At 44.0% G+C, this 21,493-nt stretch overlaps 1 protein-coding gene across 4 annotated transcripts in view; it reads right to left on the bottom strand.

The window, feature by feature from the left end:
• The window catches only part of PUDP (pseudouridine 5'-phosphatase), a 352,814-nt gene that overhangs the window by 217,426 nt on the left and 113,895 nt on the right, over nucleotides 1-21,493 (bottom strand). For 3 of the 4 annotated variants that reach the window (XR_008617969.1, XR_008617967.1, XR_008617968.1), the window contains exon 4: nucleotides 11,762-12,934. The gene's annotated coding sequence lies outside the window, so the exon portion shown is untranslated. Of the gene's footprint in view, nucleotides 1-592; nucleotides 834-11,761; nucleotides 12,935-21,493 lie in introns of those variants that run through there. The other variant, XR_008617970.1, reaches the window with a different exon arrangement.

Here is a 21,493-nt window from a genome sequence, read left to right on the forward strand (position 1 = left end):
GATATGGGGATATATGTATACATATAGCTGATTCACTTTGTCGTACAGCAGAAACTAACACACCATTGTAAAGCAATTATACTCCAATAAAGATGTTAAAAAAGAAAAAAAAAGAGAGACATGGAATGAACAATGGTTCAAACATACCAGGTGGGCTTTGAGAGTTGACTTCAACATATATTGTAGCTCTTATAAAGAAACAAGTCAATAAATGGTACTTAATCTATTACTCAATTTTAGTACCTGCTGATGCTGAGGTAGCATCAAAAATTCCTACTTCTACATTTTAATTTGATTTTCAATAATTATACTTTAAGATACCTATGCCATCATTATTACATGGTGTGTGCGGCACAAGAATAGCTCAATAAATGTTTGTTAAATAAGTGTAGTAAACAAATAAATGATCTATGAGTAAAAATATATATATATTGTTCAACAGAGGGAATATAGCCAAAAATTTTTAAGTATAAATGGAATATAATCTTTAAAAATTGTGGATCACTATGTTGTACACCTGAAACATATAATATTGTACATCAACTCTACCTCGATAAAAAAATAATAAAAGACAATAACGTAAATGTACACAGGTAAACCACATAAGCATTTACAAGGTGCACAAATATACATATATATGTAAAAATAATTAGACGTAGCTGTAGACTTAGAAGCAATCTGTGGATTGTGTCACGTGTAAACATATAAGACTCCTCAGCCAGTGTGGTAATGGGAGTACTCTCCTTCCTGTCTTGTCTAAAGTTCCTTTCTGCCCACTCCATGCTGTCATTTCTTGGTCCAGGACGCATTCTCAGGTGGGGACAGGAGCATCCCTAAGGGGCAGAGATTGGTTCTTAGGGCCACAACTCTTACTATTTTTATGTATAAAGCACAGACAAGCATGTAGCATGTGAAGAGATCCACAGGGTAACCGTGGTGTTACAGTTTCACGGGAGGGAAAGGGTACCACTGGAAAAGAAAACGTCTGAGAACTGGAAGCAACTCCTCCGTGAAGTCTTCCCGGATGCACTGGCCCTCGGTCTGGACTCCTGACTTGGCCCTCCCACTTCCTCAACTTGGTGGAGGCATAACCACCGCAACGTGGGATCGAGACTGTCCGCACGGTGGTTATTTCCCCTCCAGCGTGACGTCCACCAAAGCGTCCTTCGAGTCATCTCTGCATCTGCAAGAAGACAGCCCTGCCTCTCTTACAGGGTAGGGGCTAAATAACCGTTTCATGACTAAATGAACAAACCAGCTAAGAAACAAAGGTTAAGGATAAAAACAAGTCACAAGGGGCACTGCCCCTACCTCCGTGCCCGTCCGGATGCCTGAGAGCAATACAGGGTTTGGTAGAAGCATTCTTCATGCTAAAAATAAAAAACTTGCCCCTCGTAAATAATACAACAACAAGCAACTGCTTTTACACAGTGGAAACCTACTTTCAAGGAGTCTGAAATAGGCTAAGAATTAATAAAACATTTTAAAATGTACTCTGTAATTTGAGTACAAAAAGGAAAATCGATGAATGATTCTGAAAGAGAGAACAAGAGGAGACAATTATTATAATTTTGCATGTATTGAGAACCTGTAACAGTCTCGATGCTGTCAGGCTCACAGAATCCATTCCCCAGGCTAGGGAGCTGTAATTTTAACCACCGGTAGAGATGTCAGCTGCCACTGTTGGACCACTGTTTTAACTTGGCAGGGTCTGCCGCTGAGAGACTGAAAAAAAAGTCAAATAAAATAGCACATACGTTCTCATTAAGTTGCCTAATTCCATAAAATGTGTTTGATTGAAATCCTATAGCCCCATGTTGGAGTCTAGAAGAGCCTTCACACACAATAAACTCCAGGCACTCACAATTATAGGTATTAATGTCCCGTAGTTCTGTCTCATTTTCAATCAATCCTTCCCTGTGGACTGCAGACAATTTGATAAAGTCCAGTGTTTGGATTAGATTCTATTATTTCTGCGACATGAACCTTTCTGCTACACAATGCAGTCACTTTGGAAAGTTCTTCTTTAGTTAAATGTGTCCCAGAGTGTACATCTAAGTGAGGACAGTCGCTCAAAGATGCAAACTTCTACGCCATGAATGTCTGCTGGTGGGAAAGTTTCCTTCACTTTTGCCATGGCCGTTGCAAAGGGTTCTCTTGGTTTTATTTTTGCCTTCTTCTAGTTCCATACAAGGTTGATATTTAGAGGGTTTAAAGTTTGCTTTATATGGTTATTGTTGGTCTCATTCTATGTTTTCTGAAAACTCCATCCCTAGTCCAACTCTATGTAAATAGTTTCATCTCTGACTGACAGGCGATGATGTCATCTCACCTCTGTCTTATTTCTTAATGCTAAGAAGAGATGTTTGCACACCGATTGAGTTAGGAAGCATTTAACGTGCATTAAGCTACCCCCGGCAGGACAGACAGAAGACGTGGGCGCTGGGATCATCCCCAATTGACCGACCAGAGCTGGTGCTTCCGAGGAGGTTGAGCTGCAGGTGCAGGCAGAGCAGACGTGGCCAGCTCAGACGTGGTCACTGTCACCTGCAATGGAGAGCATGTGCCGCAGGGCAGCGGAGCCTCTGTTCCACACGGTCACTCGGGGATCCAAGTACTCACACTCCCTGCGGCTTCAAGGCACAGCCCGCAGGGCCCCCAAGGGTGTCAGCGCTGCCACCGACTGGGAGGTACAGGAGGGAATTCTCGTGTTGGGTCTGGCGCCTTTCACTTCTGCTCAGCTCGGCTTCTGCCTGGGAGGACTGGGTCCCACGGGCACACTCCCTGCCAGGGAGGCTGGAAATGGGTGTGCAAACCTGTACGGGACCGAACCGAGGCATCGTGGAGGACTGACTATTGATGCTGATTGTCTGCCGCTGCCTGAATGCCCTTGGATAGATTTAACTGAAATGGATTTAACTAAATGGATCAAACGGGCCATTTCTTCATTGCAAACATTTCTTTTTTCTTCTCTTTTTTTTTTTTTTTTTTTGGCCACCCAGCATGCAGGATCTTAGTTCCCCAACCAGGGATGGAACTCGGGCCCCGGCAGTGAAAGCGCTGAGTCCTAACCACTGGGCCGCCGGGGAATTCCTGCAAGCATTTCTTGAGAGAGGACAGGGCCATCGCCGTGTTCAGGCCACTACTCTACCTGCCCGTGTTTGCTTTCCTCCAGCACAATCAGGCTCTTTGTCTCTTGAGAACAGGAGTGATGCCAAAGGGGTGAGCCGTTCAGTGAGAGGCTAAGGTATAGGGCACATGAACAGAATGAGCCACGTCAAGGGTGTACAGAGTTGGGGGAGAGGATGTTCATTTGGTTTTGCACAGGGTTCCCAGCACCAGAATCCTGGCGGCACTGCACCAGCCTAGGGACCCACGCCTTGGAGTTACTTGTAAGTAGGTACCTACTGGGACCCACCCACTAAGAGTGGCGGCCCCTGTAGGTCACGAGAGACATTTAGAAGAGAGATAACCATCTGTCCACACACAAACTCCCACACGAATGTTCACAGCAGCATGATTCACAACAGCCCAAACACAGAAACAAACCAAGGTCCACCAACTGATGAATGAATGAACAGAACGTGCTCCATCCCTACAAGGGGGGGGGGCAGTATTTGATCACAAAAAGGAATGAAGTGGTGACACCAGCTCCAACGGGGATGAGCCTCAAAAACAGGATGCCGAGTGAAAGAAGTCAGGCGCCAAAGGTCACAGACCGTAGATCCCATTTATAGGAAAGGCCCAGAACCGGCAAATCCAGAGAGACACAGAGGAGACTGGTTATGCGTCAGGGGTGGGAGAGCGGGGATGGGGAGTGAGTGCTGATGGGGACCAGGTTGCTCTGGGGGAGAATGAAAACGTCCTAAAATTGCCTGTGGTGCTGGATGCAGAGCTCTGTCAGTCTACTCAAAACTACCGAGCTGTAGAGTTTACGTGTGCGAGCTGCATGCTGTGGGGATTACATGCCAATAAAGCTGTTATAAAGTCAAGCAATGAAGTGCCAGATGGGGGCGTGCAGTGAGCTTGCCCCAGTGGGGCACTTCTCCCTGGAGACTCCTGGATGCCCTGGGATTCCCACAGCAGCCTCCGCCAGCAAAGTGGCCATCTCCTAACCATGACACAATGGCATTCCCTGAGACAGGATTACACACCACTTTCCCCTGTCCATCCTCAGCTGCTTCCTTCACATGCCAGGTGCACAGATCTGGCACACCCAGGGCGCTGAGAATTTCTATCGATGTTCCCACCAAGATCCCTACACAGGGTTCACCCAAGACAGTGTCTGTTTTAGAGAGCAAAACCTTTCATTTGTTTATTTTTGTTTCTGCTGAGGTTTAGTACCTTTTGTCGTTGTTGTGGAGGTAGAGTTGATTTACAACCTTGTGTTAGTTTCAGGTGTACAGCACAGTGATTCAGTTATACATATCTACATCTGTATCAATATAGATATTCTTTTCCATTACGGTTTATCTCAAAATACTGAATATAGTTCCTGGTGCTATATAGTAGGACCTTGTTGTTTATCCATTCTCTATATAAGGGTTTGCATCTGCTAACCCCAAACTCCCAATCCATCCCTCCTCTTCCCCCTCCCCCTTGGCAACCACAAGTCTGTCCTCTACATCTGTGGGTCTGTTTCTGTTTCACAGATAAGTTCATTTGTGTCATATTTTAGATTCCACATATAAGTGACATCGTATGGTATTTGTCTTTCTCTTTCTGACTTACTTCACTTAGTATGATAATCTTACTCTAGGTCCATCCATGTTGCTGTAAATGGCATTATTTCATTCTTTTTTTATGGCTGAGTGGTATTCCAGTGTGTGTGTGTGTGTCTGTGTGTGTGTTTCTGTGTTTCTGTGTGTGTGTGTGTGTGTGTGTGTGTGTGTGTATCACATCTTCTTCATCCAGTCATCTGTCGATGGACACTGAGGTTGTTTCCATGTACCCAAGACAATGTTGAACTTTACCCAAACCCTGAGCTCCTGGAAAAGAGGGAAGGTTAAGGAATTGCCCCATCCTCTGTGTCCTGGAAAACTGCTGACTGCCAAGAACCTTCCTTCCCAACCTGAGTTAGAAAGAACTCACAGATGTTCCCTTTGGGCACCTAGGACAAGGCCTGACACAGACCCTCCAGATTCCCACCCTCTGTCTCGTAAATGATGTCCTGAGTGTTTTGTCCCCAGTGATGAGCTGGAACGAAATGCTTGTGAACGCAACTTGGGTTCAGCCTCTCCCTTTGCGTCCCCGGACCGTGAACTTTGGCCCACCCTCAGTCTGAGCCAGCAGCCTCTCACCCCAGCACAGGGTGCTCTCAGGAAAATATTCTCCGGTCTACGCTGGATCATGCCACCCTTTCACCCCACTTCCCTTTGCCTAGTTCTTTCTAGACTGCAGGTCAAGGGGAGCAACTTTGCTCCTCCTATAAGAAAAGAGGATCCCCTTTTGCTAACTGTGGCTTGCTGACCTTACAGATAGAATGTTGTCCCAAATGCAATAGCTCCCCTGCCCCTGATGCAACAGTCTCTTTCCCTCCTTCCAAGAATCCTTTTTGAATAAAAGTCTCTCCTCACTAAGTCCGGATGTGTTTTCTTTCTTTGTTCTGACAAGCGCAACCCGTGTGGGACTTTCAGGGTTAAATTCACAAAGGGTTCCTTCCGACGTCATTGAAGTTCCTACCCTGGCGTGCTTCTTCTCAACGCTGATGGAATCGATCTGTCAGTATGTCTCCTTGCTTCATCTGTTGGCATCCACACAACCTTTCTGTTTTCTTTTAACGAGCTGAATGACCCCCCCAATAAACAGATTCTCAAAACATAGCAATGCTTGCACAAGTTGTTTAACGTGGGGCTTGTGGAAGAAGGCAAGGGTGCTTTCTGCTAGTGACGGGGCTGACAGTGTGTGATGAGCACTTGGTCACCTGTAACCGCAGTGGACCACAGAGGACACACCCTGGGCTCTCGCATCCCCGCTGAGCAGGGCGTGTAGGGAACCATGTTCCCTCTGAGTTGGATTCTTCTCTTGGGCCTTTCTTCCCCTTCACCAGCTGATCTGTGCCCAGAACTCCTCCTTTTCGGCGGAGTTACTTTTTATGCGGCACTTTCTTGATACAGTGAGTGTTTATCAGTGCATCTGTAGCCAGTGGCCCCCTGGCCATTGCTGAGGGATGCAGCAGGAATCTGTTTCAGCACACGGACCGCTGGAAGGGGAGACGGGGCGGCTGGGGGGTGAGGACGCATTCCTTGGGCAGGGCACGGTGCCTCCCTGCTCAGAGCTGGAGGTGAGGAGTGATCTTCCACCACAGAGGGGCGAGGAGGGGCCAGGAGCCCCCATACGGTGAGTGGAGATGTTCCCTCAGGGAAGTCATTTGGGTTGGTGGTTTGATCCCTTCACGCTGGACATTTTGTGGGCTGTTCTGAAGAAAGAAACAGGCTCTACAGCCATCACTTCAGTCTCCTGGAAACTGATTCCATGCATGAGGGAGGAACTGAGTATTTGGTGATGCTTGGCCAGGTTCTTCATCTGTCCTATTTTCCTCCAAAGAAAACACAATTGTTCCCACCATGCAGGGATACGTGACTGGCATTAGCGTGCCTGCTCCGGTACTTTCCCGAGAACTGTGCTCTAGGAGGTGGACGGGGGACCTACATCTATATTACAGGCAACGGACAGCTTTATTGACTAGGCAGGTGCTTCAGACAAAGTCTTTTGCATAACATAAAGAGCAAGTTACTCTTTTCAAATGACCGTAATACTCTTAGTCAAAACCTCTTTCAATTGAAATGGCATTAGCATACATCTTATTTTCTGGAAAATGTATTGGAAACTGCCTGAGAAAGGCACATTCTATATGTTTTCTGGAGAACTAAGCTATTGGATAAAGAGCAAAACCAACTTGTTATGCAAAGACCTGACTCCCCACTTTGGGGGATTCCACGACTCAATTGAAGAAATGGGTCTGGGGCTCCTCTGTGTTTAGAATGAGGCACTGTTCAAGTAGCCAGGGATACAGTGTTGAATAAGACATGCTCCCATCCCCCAAGACATTTCTAACCCGCTTTCACAAAGATTCCAGTCAAGAATTCCCAACTGCCACGCAAGTTTTTGTTTTTGTGTTTTGTTTTCCTCGTAATACCATGCAATTTTAGGGCCTGGATCTGAAAACACTGACAAGAAACAATGAAAAGGAAACAGTGACATCTACTTGGACCCAGACAGTAGTCCAAAGAATCATAAGCTAAATAACTTTGTCCTCTGTGTGATGTTTTCTTCATTATTTAAAAATCCAGAAGTCGATGCATGTTTTTTGCAATAAACGGTCACAACCCAAGACTCTCTTCTTTGATTTAAGGCTCTTTGGGGTCACTGAAGTGTCATTTGGAAAACTGCTTTCTGACGCATAATGTTATGGTAATGATACCCTAAAGCCCGTGTAAGGGCTCTGCCAAGAGAGCTCTCGATTTATCTCCTTCCAAGTATTGTTTTTGTTTGTTTGTTTGTTTGTTTTGCGGTACGCGGGCCTCTCACTGCTGTGGCCTCTCCCGTTGCAGAGTACAGGCTCCGGATGCGCAGGCCCAGCGGCCACCGCCCACGGGCCTAGCCGCTCTGCGGCATGTGGGATCCTCCCGGACCGGGGCATGAACCCCTGTCCTCTGCATCGGCAGGCGGACTCTCAGCCACTGTGTCACCAGGGAAGCCCCTCAAGTATTGTTTTAAAACAAGAGGCAGCTGTCAAGAGACAGACTCTGGGTTATAAGAGGCTTAATGCAACCCTAGGAATTTTTTTTTTTTTTTTACACACTTGAGAGGAGAAAGGTTGTTCATAAATACTCGTTTACAGAAACAATTCGAGAGACGCAGAAAAGACACATTTCTCTTCCATCTGAGCATAGGATTATACCCTATGTAACAATGTAGGTGAGGGAAAGAGTAGGAAGTGCTAGAGCATCGGGGTTATAGCTAGAATCCAAGAGACCTGGATCAAAGCCCAGCCCTGCCACTCACTGATTATATCCATTTGGTTTATAAATTGGAATTTTTTGAACTTAGTCACCTCACATAAAGCAGAATCACCTGCCTCAAAGATAGCTGTGAGGATTGAATATAATATCGCATGCAAAGGCCAAGGAACAAAGCCTGGTACGTAGTATAAACTCAGTAAACTGTACAGATCATTGCTACTGTTATCGTTATATAGGAGTTAGACACAAGGTATTTACACATAAGGTGCTGGGTAAGGTGCTTGCTCTCAGTACTTGAGATGGGTGGTGTGATGTGATCATTAATTTTATGTATCAGTTGACGAGGATAGGGGGCCCAGTCATTTAAATGCTAGTCCACATGTGTTTTTTTTTTAGATGTGATAACATTGAAATTAGCATACTCTGAGTAAAGCAGATTACCCTCCATAATGTGGTCGGGCAGGGGATGGTGGGTGGGTCGTACCTAATCAGGCGAGGGCCTTAAAAGCAAAGATGAAAGTTTCCCAAAGAAGAAGCAATTCTCTCTCAAGTCTGCCACATAGAATCTCTGCCTGAATTTCCAGCTTTCTGGCCCACCCTGCAGATATCAGACCTGCCAGCTGCCACAATCACATGAGCCAAATCCTTAAAATAAATCTGATGGACACATAGATACAAATACATCTATCTATAGTTATAGATGTAACTACCGACAGATAGGTATCTCTATCCCTACTACCTATCGATAGCTACATCTACACCTATCTATCTACAGAGACAAAAATGCAGATAGATAGATAGATAGATGAATACAATAGATCTTTATCGATACAATAGCTAATGGTCATTCTATTGAATCTCTCCATCTATCTATCTATCAAAATCTGCCTCCATCTCTCTATATAGCAATAGACAGATTTAGCTATAGCTAGACAGACACAAGTTCCCTGATCTATGCATCTGTATCTACAGAGACCCTCTTGGTTCCGTTTCTCTACAGAACTTGACTAATTCAGGCTGGGAGACCGACAAGTAAATAGACAGTGTGAATGCTCTGTGGTAGGTCTCAGCACAGCACAAGGTGCTACGGGAATGTACAGAACAAGACTGCTCTCTTTGAAGCCCGGATTGAATAAGCTGCCCGAGAAGACGGCTGAAAATGAGAACAACCTTTAGTGGGTGGACACGAGGGTCGGAACCCCCAAGGACGCAGATGAGGGACAACTAGAGGATCAAGAAGATAAAACAGTGTGATGTGAGAGGGCATGAAAGCCCAGGGGGAGAGCTCTCCGAAGGGCAGGACTCAGCCTATGGGAACAGCACAGGGAGTGTAAGTTAGAGACTGGGAGGCGTGCCTTTGGGATTTCAGGAGGGTCTCGGCACTGCACAAACTCGGATGCAAGGCGTGGCCGTGGAGGTGGCTGGAGGGGCGTGATGGAGAAGGTCCTGTGGGCGAGAAGAGCAAGGGCTCAGTGAGTGCCGCTCCCCGGAGGTGCTCAGGGCAAAGATAAGCGGCCACCCAGCGGGGAGCAGCGCAGCGTAGCGGCGGCCTCAGGGAAGGGCCGGATGGTGGAAGAGACGGCGGGTGAACAGGCTGAGGGAGTGGAGGTCCTCGGTGTAAAGGTAAATGTCCTGGAGGTGGGAGGAGCAGCGAGAGGCTGGGTCCGGAGCCAGGGCGGAGGGGCCAGAGCTCAGGAGACACAGGCGGGCGCGATGACCAGACGGGCCCAGCTGTCCGGGGCTTCTCAGGAAGTCCTGGTCCCCTGGTCTCAGCCTCAGATGCATGCTGGAACCACCCGGGGAGCTTTACAGATATTGCTGCCAGGGTCCCACCCCAAAAATGCTGTTGTCACTAGCCTGTCTCCCTCCTTCATGATTTATGTGCCAAAGACTATCTTTCATCCTCACCAAGATCGTGCTCATGCATCCCAGCGCTGGCTCACGTTGTTCACGCACTCCCAGGACCTACTGAGACCAGCAGCTCCACAGGTGCCTTGCCCTGTACACTGGCTACGTTTCTTCAACCCCCGGCAGGGCTCCAATAGACAGCCTGGTCCCCAAAGCATCGGTGAAAAGGAGGCAGGGGAGTCCATGTGGACACGGAGGGTGTGGACGCCTCCAAAATCACAGGAGGGCGGGATACCCGATTACCAACCAGCCAGCCACCCCCAGAAACTCCCCTGAAGGCGTGTGCTCTTGAAGTGGATGTGGGCGTTGCACCTCACTGTCCACAGATGGCCTGGTGTTCCACCTCCCCCAAGCCCACAGGGGTCACTGTCTCTTGGCATCTGTATCAACGGCGACTCTATCATAGTGTGCGACCAAGGAGGTATGAAAGAATGTCCCCACGGGAGGCCCACTCTAGGAACAAAGGCAGATCTCCCGGCTCTTTGGAACAGATATCTTTGCAAAAGCTAATTAGCCTCTAAACCCTAATCACAACTAAGGCACACAACCTATTGCATCTGATAACATGAAAGATATAATCATACTTTCCAAGCACAGAGTACTTTCACCTGCTTAAGCAAGTCTGAACGGAAAAAATATATATCATTTTACAAGTTTTTTACTAAACACCCGTAGCTCTAGACAACAGATTTTGACTTAACTCAGCGATGAGCTGCCATTCATCCAACATTTAGCCATATTGTAAAATCAGGTTTTGGAAGGTATGCTGCTATTTGAAGCTAAAGGTTGATACAGTACTTACTTAGTGCTGTGGAACACTGCAGAATGCAAGAAGGGACCTTGCAAAGGGCCTCTTAAAATAAATATTTCCTTTTTGGCAGAAAATATCATTGTAGGCTCCCCCATGGGTAGGGGAGTGGGCAGTGCACAGTAGATGGGCTGACACTGCATCTGAGAGTGGAAAGAATATATCCAGCATGCAGAACAGAGTGGGCTTCTCCTACTGGGCCATACGTGCTGGGCCTCTTTGCATTCACCTTCTAAAATGAAGCTTCCCCAGACAATAATTATTCATGTTTTCAAAGAAGAGAATAACCATTGCTCTCCTGGTGTCTCCAAACTCAGAATTTCAGGGTCTAATTTAGATGTACTCACTTAACAAGCCAAGCTTTTATCCATAAAGTAAGACTAGAGGGAAAGAGAGAATGATTTTTATGATGGGTGGGGTCAATGGATGTCACAGAAACTTCTAGATGCAGCCCCAGTCTTGCACCCCTAGGGTCAAGGCTGCAGCACCAACAAGATGGTGGTCCAAGTTCATGGGGCCACTCGGTGGATCCATTTACATAGGTGGTGCTCCTGGAGCTTTACACAGCAGCTCCTATATAATTCTGGACATTAATATGCTCAAGGAGACTTGAGAATAGCCCTTTTGAAGTAAGGTTCAGCATCACTGTCTCAGCTACTTCCTTGGGGAATTCTGAACGTGGGTTCCATTAAAAAAAACAATACAGCAGCAAAGGGGCAGCCTACCACTGCTTCTTTGGAGATTTCACTCCCACATGATACCTCTTGGATGAGAATCAAAGCTTTTCGTGTACCTACCATTCTAGGAGCCAAAATACCAAGGTGAAAACCCTCCCATGTGATTGTTTGAGCACAGAATACAAACAAAACAATTAGCAACTCAAAGGGCATTTCAAACACGTGCCAACACGGAACCATGCGAAACAGGGAAGATTCCTGTTTGTCAATTCCGACTACTCAGACAGACTTTAAGGCTCATATCCTAGGCAACAGAAATGTGCTCTGTAAAGGAAGTCTTCCCAGAGGCTCTTCCATATTTACCACGGTTAAGCTCATATTTAAATAAACGAGGAGTTTCTTACCTGTCTACCAAGTGGTCCTTCTGCAAATCAGCTCCCTGCTCTCCAGGTCACTCCACGAATGAGCAGAAAGAACCAGATCTCGGAGGACAGCCAGAACCTTCAGCATCAAGCCTTCAGAACGTAGACGCCAAAGTGTCACGTGCAATTATCTAAGAAGAGAGGGCTCGGTGCAAAACATCGACGCCCCGCAAAGAGGAAAACGGCATCTGTGACTGAGAGTCAATAGTACACACATTCATTGAGTTTTTCCCCAGAACAGAGACTGTTTCTATGTTGACACACATCTTTTGTACCTTCAAGAATGATCGATGAAATACATTTGAGACACTGGAGTGCGTTTATGGCAGTCACAGGCTAAGTCATTATTTCCTTGTGCTGTGGTTTGAGTTTGTGACTTTGGACATGTTGATCATTAAGGCAGAGGGGAGATACGAGTATTGACAAACTCTCAGCAGCACCTAAGCCAGGACATCCCAGAGGTGGCTATCTGGGGCCTCTGCTTGGGGCCCCACGTGATTCTGGGGCCCCAGGTCAGTGAGTCGAGGAACCAAAGGCAGGTAGACTCTCCATCACCTGCAGCTAGAACACTGAGGCCCTTACCCTGCCAGGCCATAAAAAGCCCCACCATAGCAAAGAGAATCAGCACAATGAAAAAGGCACGGGATCCGTCTCGAGAATATGAACCCGGGCTCCGCCATTTTGCGGTGTGGTGGCCACGGACTTGGCAGGAATACGGCGAAGGACCTCCTGGAAATTCTTGGATTCCAGGCCCTCGAGACCTCCTGTCCTGGCAAAACAAATTCTCCACATGGCCCAGCCCCACTAGCTTGGACACCGAAGTTTAGGGCCAGGGTCCTAGGTTGTCATGAAATGGTCCTTTCCCCTGATGAGCCCTCGTGCAACAGGTGGCCATTAAACATGGCTTAAAGGACGTGAGGCATTCGGGAATACCCCATGGCTATGGTTTCCAGAAGATTCCAGTAAGAGAGGAAACTCTGTCCGCCTTCTTTATTTTTCAAGCCCAATTCTGTAGAGTGCACTGAGGCCCTCCGTACATCATGAGGTGTGACATCTTAGAGGCCCTTTGGCTTTTCAGTGATCTCTTTGATGGAGCCCAAGATGGTCTTCAGGCTGAATTCCATCTTCAGTGGGCAATATCGTATAAAGTTCTCTCTGAAAGAAAAGGGAAAAGAATCAGAATCAACAATGGAAACGTATCTGTTTTACTCTGTGTTGTTTAAATTAGTGGAATAAAGAAAGTAACCTTAAGTTTAATTTTAGTTTTAATTTGCTTTTAATAAACTTGTCCAGATTGAATTTACCACTAAAGAATGAGAAAAGAGCAACAGTTGACTCCATTTAGGTCAAATGTTGGTAATGATGTTTAATCAAAGGCAGATTATCTAACAAAGAAACAAATGACGGTGACCCTCCCAGATTAAAAACAACAACAACGAAGACATAACAAAACCAAAGGGAAAAAAAAACTTTCAAGAATCAATTCTGGACCATCTGCGCCAAGGAATATTTTTACAGATTGGGATGGTAAGTCATGACAGTACTATGAAGCTACCAAAAGCAAAAAGTTAAGGCTTTTGATACAGCTGAAAATGTGAACTGTATTCCACAACCTTGGTTTCTTGTCTCTTGATAAAGCAGCCTGCATTCAATCCTTTCCCAAGTCCATCCGCCAGCCTCATGAACCCTGAACTTCAGATGTCCAGAATCGCACCTCAAAGTAATGCTAAATAGGATTGCTTGCTAAAGCTCTGGACCAGCTCATTGCAGACACTGCCAGGATCACATATCAAGGAACAGGCAGAGGATAAGTATCGTTAGACATGAAACAAAGACTCAAGACTCATGGCTGAGAGTTGCTTCTAGCTTAATACTAAGTTATTTAATATTTACTGTTATAAAATGTTATAACAATGTTATAATATATAAAATATAATGTAATAATTTAATGTTATATTATATAACACTGTTATCTTCCAAAGTATGTCTTCTTGCAGCTAAATCAGCAGGCAATTGGTACAATTTGACCATACCCAATCAATACACTGTGATTAAAATATTTCAAAATAAATACAATGCAGGCGTTTCGGAAAGTGCCCTTTTTTATTTTGTTTAGTTCTTCAGTCATAGTTGGTCACTGCCCTCCCCCGCCCTGATCTAGATGACACTAACAAAAATACGTTCTCCATGACTCAGCCTGTCCTAGACATACTGATGAAGAGATCAGAGGGAATTGTTAATTACAGAGTGCTAGACTGTAAGTTTGCTCCACAAACTCCTTGCAGATAAAAATGAAAGTAATAAATTAGCTGTCACCACTTTGGAGATAATGATAGTGGCATCTCACTGTCATGGGCCTTGCTTTATAGGCACAAATGGCATATTTAAGGAATGAAATACAAGGGGGGGAGATATGCACAAACGAAAAATAAGGTTGCTGAATTCATCATGGGTGAGATATCCCTTGGTGTAAAACATTGGTTGTGCAGCTGTGATCCTGCAGCAGTGCCTGCATAGAAATGTTTAAAATGTGTTTTTAAATGCGCATGCCCCTAGAAGCATTTTATTGAAACATGAAACACAGCATCTGGTCTCCTGCTCCGTCACCCTTCTCAGAGACAAGATTCAAGCATCTCCAGATGAGTAATATCCATGAATTCTGAGGTTAGTGATGGAAATTGATGCTCCATCCCTGCTGAGATCCAGGAGTGACTGCAAGTCCAGGACTAAGTAAAGGTTGGACCCCCAACAGTTCAGGCTAGTCCTCACTAATGGTTTCAGGGTGAAAGGCATATCTTTAACATTGGTATCACTGTTATAACTCTTCATTTATTTTTATAGCTTGTTTATTATTTTTCAATATATTTTTAAAATTTCCCCATAAAGTCTTTTCACCAATTTTTTTTTCTATTCATTACTAATCCTTTATATTTTGGGGACTTTTGCGAAAGGTATTTTCTAAAAGCGTGGTGTGATCTAATAATTGCCAGCATATAGATATACAAGTGATAGTGAATATTTATGTTGTATCCAGCAACCCTGATAAACCCTCATTGATTCTAACAATTTATCTAAATATTCTTTGAGATCTGAGGTTTTCAAGGTAGACAATGAATAAGCTCTGAAGGATAACAGCCTCTTCCTTTATAATAGCCATACGTTTCATTTTATTTTTTCTTATATCATTGAGCTGGCCTTTAGTACTGCCAACACAAAGCTGAATGGGGGTTGTAATAGAAAGCATTCTTACTCCTGATCTTAAACAGGAATACTTTTACCTTTTCACTATCAAATATAATACTGAGTTTCAACTCAGTTTTTTTTTTGATAGATATTATTTATCAGTGTAGGAAAGTCATTTTCTATCCCTAATTGCTAAGGATCTTTTTTTTTTAAAATAAGTCAGGAATAGATATTGACTTGATCCAATGATTTTTCTTCATCAGTTAAGATAACCATACAGGTTTTTCCCTGGTAATTATCAGATTGATCTTTCTAATGTTGATCCAGGTTTGTATTACTAGGATAAATCCATTTTTTTCATGATTATTATTCTTTATAGCTTCCTTGATTGTTTTGTTAATATTCTGTTTAAGATGTCTGTCCTTATATTTAACAGGATGTATTCTCCTTGGATAATTTAGTTATTAAAGTTAGGCAGTCTCAAAAAAATGAGTTGTTTGTTTTCTTTGTTCTCTGGAAGAGTTGTAATAGTTTGAAATTACTTGTTGATTGTTGGATTTAACATATAAAACCTTCAGGGCACAGGCTTTTCTTTGGGGAAAGTTTTCGTTTGTTGGTTTGTTTTCGTTGTTGTTTTCACGACTAACTCAGTTTTTATAGTTTATTTCTTCTGGAGTCAGTTACATTTTTCTAGAATTTTGAACATTTACGTTTTCAACTTTATTGCTATAAAGCTGAAACTGCTATAATTTTATTATCTTCTTGACCTCAGAAGCATCTGTACTTAAAAAAAATAGTTTATATTTGTTCTCTCCCCCCACCACCTTCTCTTTTCCTCTCCTCCCCTCCCCTCCCCCACTCTTCCCTTCTCTTCTCTTTCCTTCCCTCTCCCCTGTCTCTCTCCTATTCAGTCTTGCCAGAAGTTTTCCAGTCTTACTAATTTATTCTTTCTGACCTGCGGAAGTTTTAATCTGTTGTTCTTTTCCTAACTCCCTGTGCTAGATGCTCAACTCATCGATTTCCATCCTATTCCTGTCCTCATATAAACATTTAAGGCTTTAAATTTCCCTCTCAATACTGCTTTATTGCATTCCCCTTTAAAAAGTATATAGTGCTATTATTGTTTATCTATATTTTCAGTCTCCTTGATGACTTCTTTTTTGACCCACACAGTTGTTCTTTTTTTTAAGGGTGTGCTTTAAAATTTCTATATGGAGATTTTCTATATATCTCTTTGTTCCTGATTTCTAACTTAATGCATTATGGGGAGAGAATGTGACATATCCTATGAGCGTGATGAGATTTACCTGATAATCTGCTTTATGAACTGCGTTCAGCTGTCAAAATTATTCCTTGTATTGTATTGAGATACGTATCTTTCGTTTGCAGGCTGCAATGTCCTTTCGCTAACATGAAACGCATGATTTCTTTTCATCGTATTTTCTGTTTTAAAAATTTCCACAGTATAGGGCAGTTATTGAATTGCTGAGCAATGTTTAAAAAAAATTCATTCAAGTATGCTGCTAGAGTGCTTAGTACATGCTCATTATGGCTGTACACTAGGCATTAAGAATACAGGGATGACAGAGACTAACACAGTGCTTGTTCCCATGGACTTAACTTAGCATCTAGACGGGCAGAGAGATAGGCGCTCACACAGCCATTTAGTTATTGCTGTGTTAAATGCCACACAGGGAACGTACAGTGTGCGATGACGCAGCTTCTTCCTGAGATCAAGCACAGCGGCTATAGCACGCGAGTCATCACTAGCTGTACTCAGAAGTCTGGGCACAGAAACACCGAAGGGTCACCCAGGACTATGACTCATCAAGTACAGGTGTATCCCTCTAGCCTGCTGTGTCTCTCCTCCTCACCCCCCTCCTTATCTCCACCAGTTCCTAGCGATTTGTCTGTCCTCTTTTCCTTTTCTCCCACTTACCCGTTCATTTTTCGGTTCCTAACCACCACAGTGGTCTTTCTCTGAAAACATGTTACGTACTGGATGCTTGGGACAAACCTCCACAACTCTGCAGGTGTGATCTGTTCAGTAGAGTTTCTGATGTCACTCACACTCCATCAATTGTTTTTTTCCAAACCAAAAGTTACATGGTTTACCAAATTTTGCTCTTAACTGAGGATGTGCATATATAAATATGAAAGAATATTTTAAGTAGTTACCGTGCTCTCTGTTATTATAATGAATGCGATCACAAAATGAGGTCCAAAGTAAGGTTATTTCCATTTCTGTCTTTTTCAACATCGACATTCATTTGTATTGTGATTGTGTGAGGTGTGAGATTATGTGAGGTGTTTTGTGTGTGTTTTTGTTTGGTTGGTTGGTTTTGGTTAGACTGATTATGCTGAAGGCTCATATTGCCACGGCAGTCAATTAAAACGTCTGGTTATGTTTGTTTTTACCATCGATCAGCCCTGTCCCCGCAAGCTGGTACTTGAGTGGCTGGTGTATTTGAGCAAAAAGTGGCACTTTGCTGCTATCGGTCTCCATCTTGTTAGATTCATTCCATTGATCCAGGCCAGCAAGTCTCCTCTGAACCTTGTTTCTTCTTTTCTCTTTTTCATTCCTGGTTTCTTTTGGTCTCAGTTGTGTCATTCAGTGTATTCGCTAATCACTACTTTGCACCCCTGATCAGCAGGCTACCCCTCTCCTTGTCCAAGTCTCCCCAGCTGAAATGGTCAACAGGAGAGCCAGAGGGCTACTATGGGAAACCCACTCCAGCTGGACATCCATCCCTTAATCAGGAATTTCAATAATGTTAAGTTGATCTTGGCTGATCCCAGTCCTCAAGGCTAGGACTGAAAACACTGTCAAAATTCTGCTCAGAGGGAGATCATGTCCTTCAAGTCAACTGCATTTCTTGTATTTATTAGTCCAGTGAAATGAGTCTTGTCTGGCAGGACCTGTTAATGAGGAGCCCACCCTGACTCACAGTGAGCTCCACTTTTTTAGTTAAGTGCTCACCAACCGTCTTTTTAAATCCTCCATCTCCAAAGGACCCTGAGGGAGGACATTAAGCTCATGTTCCCTCAGAGCTGTGGCTTCCTCAGCCATCTCAAGCGAGTTCTAACCACCAGCTCCAGCCTCCTCTTCTCAGCTGTCCGCGAGGGACCTCTTCCTGGCATTTTAAATTGTCAACCACCCCATCTTTCTTGGTCACACCTTTGTGCAATTCATCTTCTCCTTGGTCTTTGAAAAATCAGAACATGTGTCCACTTTCGGTCTTGGGGATGGAAATCTCTGCTGTCTTATAATGATTTCTCAACATTGCCAGTGACAATTAGTCTGGACAATGATGCATAAGCTCTTTCGAGAAGCAGCTTATCCAGGCTAGGAAATCTCTCCTCCGTAACTAGGTACCCCTTATAACCTCCTTGTGGTCTTAGGATTTTAAGGTTCTTCTAAATATTAATTTCACAATTACCTGTAATTACCTGACTTCTCAAAGTCAGAGAAGAGGAAGCAAAAATGAAAGTCCAAGAGATACTCCCCCTTGTGAAAAAACTAGTCAATGGTTCTTAACACTATTGAGGTGATGGTACACCTGGAATTTAAAATGCTGTCTGTTTATACAGCAGAAGCTAGCACAGCATTGTGAAGCAATTATACTCCAATAAAGATGTTAAAAAAATAAAAAATAGATAAAATAAAATACCGTCTGTGAAACGCCTTGATATAATGAAAGACCATGATTATGGGTAGCTATTTTCCTCTTCCAATCAATTTGGCCAGCCAGAGGTATTATATATGACAAGAACTCTAAAGCAGGGGTCCACAACCCCAGGCCGCGGACCGGTAGTGGTCTGTGGCCTGTTAGGAACCGGGCTGCACAGCAGGAGGTGAGCGAGTGAAGCTTCACCTGCTGCCCCCCCACCGCTCCCCATCGCTCCCATTTTACCGCCTGAACCATCTCCCCTCACCCCTGGTCCATCAAAAAACTGTCTTCCGTGAAACCGGTCCCTGGTGCCAAAAAGGTTGGGGACCGTTGCCCTGAAGAACATGTAAAAACTACAGCTATGAACAAATACATATAACTTCCCAGCACAAGATATCAAAGTCACCCCATTCTGGGGTTTTCTGCTAACACAGACATACCTCAGAGATATCGCAGGCTCCATTCCACACCACCATAAAAAAAATAAATATCGCATTAAGAAACTAAGACAGATTTTGTGTTCCCCAGTGCAAAAGTAAAAGTTATGTTTACCCTACACTGTAGTCTATTAACTGCGCAACAGCATTATGTCTAAAAGAACAACGTACATACACCAACTTAAAAATACTTTATTGGGACTTCTCTGGTGGTCCAGTGTTAAAGAATCCACCTTCCAATGCAGGGGACGTGGTCTGATCCCTGGTCGGGGAACTAAGATCCCATATGCCGCGGGGCAACTAAGCCCAGGTGCCACAACTACTGAGCCTGCGTGCCTCAACTAGAGAGCCCGAGTGCCACTAACCACATAGCCCACGCACTCTGGAGACCGTGCACCACAACTAGAGAAGAGAAAACCCACACGCCACAACTAGAGAGAAGCCCCTGCACCGCAATGAAAGATCCCACATGCCACAGTGAAGACCCTGCGTGCCACAACTAAGACCCAATGCAGCCAAATAAATAAATATTAAAAAATAAAATGAAATAAAAATAAAAATACTTTATTACTAGAAAATGCTAACCATCATTTGAGCCTTCAGCGAGTTGTATTCTTTTTGCTGGTGGAGAGTTTAACATGTTGCAAGAATTACCAAAATGGAACACAGAGAGTCGAAGTGAGCAAATGCTGTTGGAAAAACGGTGCCAATAGATTTGCTCAAGGCAGCATTGTCACAAACCTTCAAAATTTGTAAAAAGCGCAATATCTGTGAAGTGCAATAATATGAGGTCTGCCTGTAATTGCTTGCTTCCTATTTATTTATTTATTGAACAGAGGAGGTTAGTACTTAAAAATAAGAGAAGGCGGGGACTTCCCTGGTGGTCCAGTGGTTAAGAATCCACCTTCCAAGGCAGGGAATGCAGGTTTGAGCCCTGGTCGGGGAACTAAGATCCCACATGCCATGGGGCAACTAAGCCCATGTGCCGCTACTACTGAGCCCATGCACCCTGGAGCCCGTGCACCACAACTAGAGAGAGGGCCACGTGCCACAACTAAGGCCCGAAAACAGCCAAATAAATAAATAAATAAATAAATAAATATCTTTTTTAAAAAAGAGAGAGAGAAGGCAGAGGATGCCAAACAATTAGGAAGAATTATGAGAGGAAATATTTTAAACTGAGACTATTTTGTTATTCAAGTTAATTCTGGTGAGTTGTGAAAAGACTACGGCCATCACATAATCTTAGAAGCAAGGATCCAAGGCAAACTTGGTGTGCACAGGACACCTACTAAGCTGGGTGGGTCCCCAAAGCTTCCATTACCTACTTGAGACAAGCAGTTACCTGAGTGGAGCTAGTTCTCACCTATTGTTCTACTTTGGGAATTAGCGGCTTTTCTGAAGGAAAAAGTCAGTGAAAGCCATTATTTATTTCTCATACCCCTCGATCTCTATTTCATAAAAGGATTAAAGACAACGTCAGATTCACCTAAAGAAAGACAAATGCTTGCAGAAGGCGGACAGATGTGAAGTGGTCCAAAGCAAAGGAGAAATAGTTAGATGCCATGGGATAGAGAGATTTTTGATTTCTCAAGTTTGTTATCACCTATATATTTCCCCCTTACAGATTACCACTTAAGCCCTTAAATAACTAATGAGTGTATATTCCTTTTTTCCAGGAGTATCATGGAATTGGCGCTCAGGAATGACTGTCAAACCATAGCTTAGTTTTGGGGACAAAAAAGCAAGAGAAACATCAAGAGATGGAAAGGACACTGGCAGCTATAAAGAATAAATAAGAACTCTAATTTCCTGAGCCCTGGTGGGGGGGCAGGTGTGGGGGGAATGGCTAGAGAGTAACACTCAGCCAGCCCTGAGAAGTACTTGTGAAGGCCTCCCATATTTGGCTAGCAAATCCGAAAGGACACAGGTAAGATCTTCTCTCTGAGTTCTGACTCTAATATTAGCTCAAAGGCCCTTTTGCTACTTTTCATATTTTGAGATGCCTTACCTCACTCTTGGCTTAAGACGTCCTAATACTTCTCTTGAAAATTTCTGCAAAAATTTTGTATTCTTTAGTTGCTTATATGCCCCTCCTGTCATATTAAGTCCACGTTCTCCTGATGTCTAAGTTCATTTAGAGGGCTTCTTCCTGATTTCTTTTGAAATGCCAGCCTACTTGTATTCACTATGATTATTTGCCATTGTACTGTAATGTTCTCATCTGTGACAAATGCCTGTCCATTCTCTGTTCTTGCTCCACACATAAATAAATGAGTTCTTTTTGACTGTCATCTTTTTTTTTTTAAAGAAAGCCATACCTGTCTCTGAAACTGAGACTTCCCCATAACATCCCTGTTAAATCCATGAAAAGATTGTGGATTCCTCCCTGGTTATGTGACCCTCATGTTATTCCTGTCAAA

This window comes from Physeter macrocephalus, chromosome 7 (genome assembly GCF_002837175.3).
Source record: "Physeter macrocephalus isolate SW-GA chromosome 7, ASM283717v5, whole genome shotgun sequence".
In the NCBI taxonomy this organism is placed as follows: Eukaryota; Metazoa; Chordata; class Mammalia; order Artiodactyla; family Physeteridae; genus Physeter; species Physeter macrocephalus.